The sequence below is a fragment of the Sprattus sprattus genome (assembly GCF_963457725.1).
Source record: "Sprattus sprattus genome assembly, chromosome: 3".
In the NCBI taxonomy this organism is placed as follows: domain Eukaryota; kingdom Metazoa; phylum Chordata; class Actinopteri; order Clupeiformes; family Clupeidae; genus Sprattus; species Sprattus sprattus.
The window spans coordinates 30992425-31001364 of NC_137922.1; positions in this window are offsets into that span (position 1 = coordinate 30992425).

An 8940-nucleotide genomic window follows, 5' to 3' on the forward strand; every position below is an offset into this window, starting at 1 on the left:
TGACCAGTATACTAATTGAAAGGGGCAAATATTAAAAAGCCTTGGCAGCCTTGGCTCTCTAGGGTGAGATATGGATATGCGTTCTCCTATACTGTGAAAAATAAAAGCAGATATCAGTGTTGGGGAAGATGTTCAACAAAGGTAATTCATTACACATTACCCATTGTTTTTAAAATGCAATCTGATTGGATACTCATCCAATGAGTAAACTGTCTTTACAAATTACTTTTCTTCTTAGTTACTTTAGTGAGACAGCAAATGACACTCAACAATATTTTGTTTGTAATCTATAAATACTAGATTAAGGCTTTATTACCCTTATTTGAGTACTTGGGAGAAATATGTTTTGCCATCGTTTGTCAGATTTAAACATGGTTTCACATGATGCAATTTTAAATGTCTGTTTGACCACCTTATGTGGAGTAGCCTGATTGTGTTTCCCCGAAATAGCTGTCGGAGGGAGTTACCAAGATGGCTGCTAAGGCGAGACTTGCCTGTGAGTACTTGTGGTTGTACTACTTGGTGTTTGGCTAGCTGAAAATAATGCACAGCATTGCTTTGACCCCTTATTACTATTGAGGTATATGTGATATGCAGCTTTACCTGCAAAATCAACACAGTGGCAGAAAGAATATGCAAGACATCTTACCTCCTATGCCATGGGAGACCGGGGTTGGGTGTAATACAAGTTGGTTGTCGAAGTGCTAAAGCTAAACTAGCTGATGCTGTAGAATAACTGCAGTTCATAGTTCTGTCATATTGTCTTGATTGACCGGAAATCATGGTGGAACAACTTCTGTTGTTTTTAAATGTGCTGTACAACTTGAGTTGATCATATTTGATTAGTCAAATATGGTAATTTGAAGTAGACAAAACCTTTTTCAGGTCATAGAGGGTCTAACTAATTTATATTTGTGATGAGATTTAATCATACACATTTGTCATGATTGTACATGATTGTCAAAGAGAATTAAAGTAAAAAACATGATGAAGCATTTTGTCATGTTAGTTAGATGCTACCATAAAGGTTTTATTAAGGTGCCTGAACGAGGCAGATTTTCCAAGTTATAGAGAATATAAAATGTCATGGAACCTTTTATTGGCGGGAAAATGGAGTAGAATTTTAGAGGAAAAATGAAGCAGCATTGTATGTCATCCTCAGAGTGAGACAGGTGAAAGAGCAGGGATGCCTTTCTTTCAGTCAGACTGCCAGAACCCACTAGTCTGTCATGGGTGGCAGATTTTAACAGGGTGAATGTCATGGTTTTTGACAACTTGACAGAGATCCTCATGAGGCAGAACTTTGGTCCACGGGATCTATAGAATATGGATGAAGCTATGGTTTGCTTGGAAGGGATAGAAGCAAGTTGGAAAGCTGACATTATCTGGGAGGGAAACCTAAGTTACTATTGTTTAGCTATACTGAATCTGTCCTAGGGTAGATTACCAAGAGCATTTCCTTCCAAATGGGCCAAAAGGCAACGTGGGTTTCTAAACGCCCTGTCGCGGGGGGCAGGGCGTGGTAGTGTATAGCATACAGATTACCCCGCCCCCTCCGCCCGCAACAAGATTTTGCCATCTTTTCCACATGCAGATGTCATGTGCTGTTGAAAACAATGCAACTTGTCACTAGTTGCATTGTTTACAACAGCACATGACATATGCATGTGGAAAAGATCCTAATTACTTGTCGAAGCGGCAAGGTGCTCAGTGTTGCCAGATTGGAAATGAAAAAGTATCGTAGCAAATGCCTAAAATGATCGTCTTTCAAGGATAATTATCGTGCATCTGGCAACACTGAGTCAGAGCTCCTGCAAGAAGGTGGAACGTAAGGGAGATTCCCTTTCCAAAACTTGTCAGGGCGTAAAAACTACTTTGTGAAAGACCCAGAGAAACACAAATATCCGATGAGGCAAAATCCCGGACAATTTTGGAATCCCTGCCGGGCGCATTTTTTAAGTCTCGAAAAGAGGACATGTCCGGGTAAAAGAAGAGGTCTGGTCACCCTACATCATTCCCATGTTACTGCTTAGATAACATCAGGAAGATACCTTCCAGACCACCACCAGACATCATTATAACAACAATCATTAACAAAATAGGATGTTTTGGCCAAGTCCAGGTGTTTATGTTTATTAAAATGACCATCATTTCTATTCAGTTTACCAAACTGAGAGGCTGAGCAGAGAGACGCTAACATAACTCAGTCCTCGCAACGGAACTTAGTTCTGTTTTTTTCAGTACTGTTGGAAACTGTCCACCTTTGGTGCCATCTTTTCATCTCCTCCCAACTGTCACCGGCTCCCGACCAGCAAGGCAATGCACAGCTGAACTCAAATTCGCCTATCTGTCCTCGCACTCAACACAACATTGTACACTACCAGGTAAACGGAACAGAAGTATTGTTTTTTTTTCATTCAACCTTTATTTCATTATTGGGAATACATTTAGGGTAGCCTTCATTTTCAATGATGCCAAGATTACAAATACATAAAAAAAACATAATAAATAATAATTTTCAGCAAACATCCGTTTAAAAAGTTACAACTTGAGATGGGTGATCATAGATTTGAATTGTCCATAGGAAAGTAGGGAATTGATTTTTAAAGTGTGTTGAAAATCATTCCAGGAAGGTAGGGCATTAAAACAAAAGGCTGACTTTCCCAATTCAGATGGAACATGGAAGACCTTACGCATTTCACCAGGTTTGATAGGGTCCAGAATTCCAGCATCATTGAGGTATAAGGTGGTAGCTTTCCGACAATGGCCTTATACATGAACAAAAACAATTTTAGTTATATACAGGAAAAGATGTTAAACTCCTTTTGCTATTGGTTGGGGACTTACCACATCAGCAAATCCTCTCACTGTCACATGCAAGTACTCATACCCAACAACCTCACCTAACCAATATAAAAACTGCCCATGACAACAACACACAACTGGCTGGTTACAGCCACAACACGTGGGGCATGCTGTGCCTGGGATCCGTAAAGGCTCTCCTTCACAGTACAACATACGGTGTCTGTAACCCACAACTGCTAAACACAAAAACATGACTGCCCAACCATAGAACCTATGCAGCACGATACAACAACAACAACAACAACAACAACAACAACACAGTCATGGATAACTGCTTCAACAATCCTTTTTCTACTATTCATAGGGAAGCTAGATACTGTATGTGTATATGGTAATTAAATGTAAATCAAGCCAGATACCAAGATATTTATATTCAGTGACTTTCCCAATGTTAGATCCATTGGCAGTGGATGTATGCAAACTGTTATAATCAATACTTCTAGCTCAGGTAAACAGCATGAATTCTGTTTTATTTACATTAAGTACTAGTTTAAGATTAATAATAGCTTCCTGAAGAGCATTAAAGGAAAGTTGCAGGTTGTCATGGGCAGTCAGCAATACTCTAGTAAGTGCAGAGAAAAGCCTATCTGTACTTCTCCCCTAGGGGGCGCTAACGTTGGGGTGAGGGGTTAAGAAACGGTGTAAGGGCAACAATGGGCTGAGAAGAAGTTAAGCCCTGGGCTATGACATGTTGGTGTGCAGTGCATGAATAAAGAAACGTTTAAGCAAATCATCCTGTGGCCTTGAGGATATTACGAATACAATACAAAATAGTGTCATCAGCATAAAGATGGATTTGACAAACACCAGACAATATCATTAATATAAATGGTGAAGAGGACAGGATCCAAAACTGATCCTTGTGGAACACCCTTTGTTACCTGCAACAACTCCGACTGGACATGTCCCAACTTCACACACGGAAACAACTCCAACAAGTAGTTCTGAAACCAATCATAGCCTTAGCATTAAAAACCACTTTTAAATAATAAATTAAAAAAGAGCAAAGGATGATCAACTGTATCAAATGCCTTTGACAGTTTCCCAAAAAGGGCAGCGCAATGTTTCTCATTGTTTGAAACAGAGACTATATTTTTTGTAACTATGTGGTAGCTGGATTTTTGACTAGTTTGATTGCTTTGATTAGTTCTTAATCCAGATTTGCACAAACTAAACATTGAGTGACTTGATAGAAATGACTTGAGTTGGTTGCTTACCACATGGGCCAATGGAACAGAAATATTCCCTTTGAGATCGAAAGATCAACAATATGTGTCAATTGCTCTATGATGATTGGAGGGGACAGTCTCAGGAAAAAGGGATCTTATTTTTCCTCTCCAGTTGAACCCTGGCAAATACACCATAAGGAGAGAAGGGCTGAAAGGTTAACTCAGCAACATGGTTCATGGTGCACAAATAACCATCAACGCTAAGACGGGTCCATTTGTGTTCCTTTTCAAATAAATGCCTAGCTTCAGCAATGTGTTTATTGAAGGCAAGGTTAACCCCATTCTGTTCAGAAATAAAACAGTCACCATATGAGTAGGAAGGGACTTAAGTGGTTTTGCTTTACAAAATTTTGCAGGGTTTAAGTAGGAGTTAGTGATTAGCTCTAAGTAATAGATTTGGCTTTTCTCAAAGATGATGCATTTATTTGTAAGCTGTCTAAATGTTGACAAGTGTGATGGATCCCTAGAGTGTTTGGCTAGTGACCAGGCTCTGTTCCATTCCTTAAGTAAAGCAGATAATTTGATGAAAACCAAGCAGAAAGCTTTTTGAATGGTGCGTGTTTGTTAATAGCTGAGGGAAAGCTTTCTGTGAAAAACTCCACTGTCATTTCAACTTTCTGGGATGCCAGAAATATAGTACTATGAAATGTCAGTTAAAAAGACTTGGTCTTTGGCAATAGGTCTTGTTTAACCATGTATGTCTTAGACATGGAAGTATTTTTTTTTACAGTTTATTGACAGTAATTGAGGTAAACAGACACAGGTTAATCTCTGTAGGAAATCTTCCCATGTAGTCAGACCCTTATAATTACATTATGAGACTGTCAGTGGTGGAAAAAAGCATTGATGTGGATGCATGCCCCACAGGATTGGGCCAGTTATAGCGTTCTAAGTCAAAGATGGATAGATTTCGATCAAGTTTCCCTGTAAAATGGAGAAAAAAAGTACTGAAAACTATGGGTATACAGCAAGTAAGCTTAATTAAACTATTGCATACACAAATGGAAGACTTTAGGATTTATTTTTCAGAAATGTACTTCCAGTCAGAAACATCCCTTCCGTTGGGAAAACAGAGTACACAAGTACCATTCTAAGTAAATCAGGAAGGTAAAACTGGAGCATTAAGCAAGCTACATGATCTATGTCCCCCAACTGATTGTATGGCTTGGCGTCAGATGGTGAGAATTGGGATAGGTTATTAGAGAATCTACGCTATCTCTCTGATCTTCAATAACTAAGGTACTTCACAGAAGTACAGTTGAGGCTTACTTGAATGTGAGAAAACTCTTTTCCAGCAGGTCTATTTTGCGCTGCCTGTGAAGGCAGTGTTCTTGTCAGGTGGAGACCTGTGCATACTGGGCCTTTTGGCACTCATTTGGGCAGCCACAGCTGAGCCTCTCTATCAGACCATGGCATTCCTGTCACCAGGAGAAGAGAACAGGGGTGCAAAGGTCTCAATGCACACAATGCTACTCTGCCTCACTATAATTACTGATGAAATTGGCACCAACTTTCCTCAGTCCAACAACTAACAAGGGATGAACCCCTCTTTGAGATGGACTCATTTATCAAGACAGAAAAAGTCAGGAAACCTTGACATTGTGTCATGTTGTCTGACAACAGGCACGTATCAGATAAATGTATAAAAACAAATATTGTCATTATAATAATCCCCAGCTATCTTACCCAGCCATTTGTTAGATTGCATTTAATTTAGTAAGTGATTTTTATCTAATGTCTTTCAGAGGAGACAATTATGCAACCTGCCTAGATAGGTGTATGGTTGAGACATATGAGACAGATTTAAGTACTGTTTTCCAATTTTTATATAATTTAGGCGGATCAAATAACTGAAGATGCCACAAAAACATGTGTCACATACCATGACCCGTAAAATGTGTACATATATATGCAAGTCAGGTTTACTATTAGAGGCCTTCAGACTCAATCAGTAAAAGCTGTTTAATCAATCTATTGCAGAGACACACTCTCTCTCCCCACCCACACATATTCTCATGTAGCCATGGTCTAGCCTGCAGAAGATAATCAAATCATTTGTACTAAACTGTACTGTTGACTGTTCATATAAAGCTGTTTCTAAATAGTTTTTGATTCAATTCATAAAAATGTTCTGTTTATTTTTTCACATTCTAGGATTATGCACCTGGTAGAGGACAAATACATGTTCAACCGCAGAGGGTTTTTTGTCTCCCTGCTGCCTGATGTGCCTACCCTAAAAGACTCTCAACGCAATTGCCCTTTGACAGTTTCAAAAGATACACATTATATGCAAATTAGTTCACAGATGTGGCTGAACAAACTCCTTTTACCGTTAGCTGGTAAGCTTGAACTAGAAAATGCATTTCCTGAAGGAAATACCAGTGCATGAAATGCAAAGGTTAAGAAAGGAAGAAGAAAAGAAAGAAGAGTGAAAGAAGGAAAGAAGAAAGGAAAGAAGAGTGGAAGAAGGAAAGACAAAAGGAAAGAAGAGTGAAGAAAGGAGAGAAGAGCGGAAGAAGGAAAGAAGAAAGGAAAGAAGAGTGAAAGAAGGAAAGAAGAAAAGAAAGAAGAGTGAAGAAAGGAAAGAAGAGTGAAAGAAGGAAAGAAGAAAAGAAAGAAGAGTGAAGAAAGGAAAGAAGAGTGGAAGGAGGAAAGAAGAAAAGAAAGAAGAGTGAAATAATGAAAGAAGAAAGGAAAGAAGAGTGAAGGAAGGAAAGAAGAGTGGAAGAAGGAAATAAGAAAAGAAAGAAGAGTGAAAGAAGGAAAGAACAAAGGAAAGAAGAGTGAAATAAGAAAATAAGAAAGGAAAGAAGAGTGGAAGAAGGAAAGAATAGTGAACAAGAGTGGCTCTGGATGAAGAGATAAAGAGAGAGTGAAAATATTGAAAAAAGGAGATAAAAATGGATTGAAGAAGAGAGATTGAGTGTGAGAGAAAGTTGACTGAGAGAGAAAGATGGAGAGATGGAGAGAAAAAAAATAGAGAATGGATGGTGTTTTAGGGTGGCTTTACACGACAACGCTCCCGGGTGAAAACGACAAAATATTTTATCAGATGTGCCTTTCGTTTAGACGGCGACAGCGTTTTTGGGGCTTGAAAACGCAAAGAAATGAACCCACCCTCCAGAGTGGAAATCTTAAAAACGCTCCACCGTTGCGTTCCCGTCTAAAGGGTTGAAAACGCAAAAGTGTGCTCTGAGCTGCTCACGCTGGCTATCCTCGCATACGCGTTGACATCATATCCATGTTCAGTACAGCCAAACAACAACAAACATGTCGGATTATTTCCATCAGTCGGAGATTCAGCTGCTTTGATATCTATCAGGAGTCATTTCAGCAAATAAGCCGAGTAATCACAGATAAAACAGAACAGAGAAGGCGCATTAATGACACTAGGTCTCGTAGCTTGTCTGTTCTATCCCTTGTAGCCTACGTCGCTTTGGCCAAAGGCGTCTGCTAAATGACTAAATGTAAATGTACACGAACACTGCAAATGTAAGTGAATGAATAAATAAATAAGCACCCAATCGCGTTATAGAATGGACACATATACATCCTGCAGTACCTGCACGTCTGCACAGTTAAGTTCAATTTCTCACACTTTTGCGTCACCGTCTGCATGCAGATTTCCACCCAAAGACTCTCGTCTAAACGCGAAATTAAAAGTGGGAACGCAACGCCACTTTTGCGGTTTGTGTTCAGATCGTTGTCGTGTAAAGCTAGCCTTAATGTTCCTAGTTACAGTTAAATTGAGAGGGACAGAGAGAGTAGAGGTTCCTTTGATTTGGTGCAGCTGTCAGTGAAGCACAGGTGCAAGCCAGTTTAAAGACCCTATTATGATGTCATAATGGCCCAATGTAAGTCAATGGGAGACATTTATATTCGTTTTTCTTTAATATCTTAAAAAGTATAAAGTTTAGAAAAGTGAAAAATACATAGCATAAATGTCGTTTACAAGACCTACGCGACAAAGTTTGAATGAAATTTCTACGTTAAGCGGTTTGGGCTGAATTAATCGCAGAAAAAGGTAACAAGAATAACTAGAAAATGCATTTCCTGAAGGAAATACCAGTGCATGAAATGCAAAGGTTAAGAAAGGAAGAAGAAAAGAAAGAAGAGTGAAAGAAGGAAAGACAAAAGGAAAGAAGAGTGAAGAAAGGAGAGAAGAGTGGAAGAAGGAAAGAAGAAAAGAAAGAATAGTGAAATAATGAAAGAAGAAAGGAAAGAAGAGTGTAAGAAGGAAAGAAGAAAAGAAAGAAGAGTGACAGAAGGAAAGAAGAAAGGAAAGAAGAGTGTAAGAAGAGTGTAAGAAGGAAAGAAGAAAAGAAAGAAGAGTGAAGAAAGGAAAGAAGAGTGGAAGAAGGAAAGAAGAAAAGAAAGAAGAGTGAAAGAAGGAAAGAAGAAAGGAAAGAAGAGTGTAAGAAGAGTGTAAGAAGGAAAGAAGAGTGAAGAAAGGAAAGAAAAGTGGAAGAAGGAAAGAAGAGTGGATGAAGGAAAAAAGAAAGGCAAGAAGAGTGGAAGAAGGAAAGACAAAAGGAAAGAAGAGTGAAGAAAGGAGAGAAGAGTGGAAGAGGGAAAGAAGAAAGGAAAGAAGAGTGAAAGAAGGAAAAAAGAAAAGAAAGAAGAGTGAAGAAAGGAAAGAAGAGAGGAAGAAGGAAAGAAGAAAAGAAAGAAGAGTGAAATAATGAAAGAAGAAAGGAAAGAAGAGTGAAGGAAGGAAAGAAGAGTGTAAGAAGGAAAGAAGAAAGGAAAGAAGAGTGTAAGAAGGAAAGAAGAGTGAAGAAAGGAAAGAAAAGTGGAAGAAGGAAAGAAGAGTGGATGAAGGAAAAAAGAAAGGCAAGAAGAGTGG